Source organism: Tachyglossus aculeatus, chromosome 22 (genome assembly GCF_015852505.1).
Source record: "Tachyglossus aculeatus isolate mTacAcu1 chromosome 22, mTacAcu1.pri, whole genome shotgun sequence".
In the NCBI taxonomy this organism is placed as follows: Eukaryota; Metazoa; Chordata; class Mammalia; order Monotremata; family Tachyglossidae; genus Tachyglossus; species Tachyglossus aculeatus.
In genome coordinates, this window is record NC_052087.1 from 16814961 (window position 1) to 16816274 (window position 1314).

A 1314-nucleotide genomic window follows, 5' to 3' on the forward strand; every position below is an offset into this window, starting at 1 on the left:
AGCTTTCTAATGCCTTCAAAGGTAACAAGTAGAAAAATATTTAGTGAAGTACATTTCCTCCAAGATTTCCCCCCTGATTATGAGGCCTAAGGAAAGGGAAGACAGGTCAGGTTGATCACTTATTATCCTGGGTCGTGAAAGTTTCCATCACTAGCAATCTAACATATGAATATAACGTCAATCTTTAAGGTCTCTCTCCCAAGCATCTCTGCCACCACAAAATGTGTGCAGAACATTCATTCACTCATTCATTCATTCAATCATATTTATTGAGTGCTTACTGTGTGCAGAGCACTGTACTAAGCGCTTGGGAAAGTACAACACAACAATAAACAGTGACATTTCCTGTCCACCAGGAGTTCACAGTCTACAGTGGGGGAGAGAAACTTCAATAGAAATAAATAAAATTACAGATATGTACATAAATGCTTTACCCTCTCAGGGTGGCACCTGGAGAGTTTTCAGTACTCTACCAGTCTCGACTACAGGAGGGAGAGTCAAGCAGAGGCATGTCCATTTCATTCCCAGCTTGGGCGGTGGCTAGCAAGTGGAAGGCAATCTGCTACAAGTCAAAACTCACCTGTGCTGGGCAGCAGAGGCATGGAAGGGAGTCAAGGGTGGAGACTCAAGTTTACTGCACAGAAGAAGGCAATTGTAAACCACTTCCGTATTTTTACCAAGAAAATGCTATGGATTCGCTACCAGAACAATTGGAGATGGAGGTGGGGCATTCTGGGAGAGATGTTTCCATGGTGTCACTATGGGTTGGAGACAACTTGACAGCATAAGACAAGACAATGTAATGAGACAATTGGTTCTGCATAGCTCAGTGTAGAATCAGTCCCCTTTAAGGAAATCTAGTAGTAAAAGAAAACTTCCATGAGGTTTCAAAGCAGCAAAATGATGACTGGGCTTGAGAGTTGAAAGCCTGAGGGGGGAAAAAATATTTTGTACTTGCTCTAGTTAAATACACAAGTATTTGTGAGCAATCCTTCCCTGCCAACTTTTTCTTTCAGAAGAGATATTAAGCTGATGTCCTAATACTTTAGTATTTCCAAAGAGCCCAAGGCACAGGATGTGACTGTTGAAGCTAACTGTGGTGTCCTGGATAAATTGCCTCCTGGGTAATAATATTCTCCCTATGTGACTTCCCTGGGAAATTTCAACAGGAATGGTTCTCCAAGATCTTCATGTTGGGTCTTAATCTGTTGTGTAGTGTTACAGGTCGGCAGCTGCCTTACAAATCTGGAGTGAGCTGTAATAGAGAAGGAGAAAAGAATTATTCCTGGGACCAGCACAGCTGATGTTGTAAAT

At 42.2% G+C, this 1314-nt stretch overlaps 1 non-coding gene across 1 annotated transcript; it reads left to right on the forward strand.

Annotated features, from left to right (window-relative positions):
- Positions 1-432: 432 nt before the first annotated feature.
- LOC119944279 lies at positions 433-570 on the forward strand. Its single transcript, XR_005455774.1, has one exon. It is a non-coding gene; the product is annotated as a small nucleolar RNA SNORA7 (small nucleolar RNA).
- Positions 571-1314: the final 744 nt, after the last annotated feature.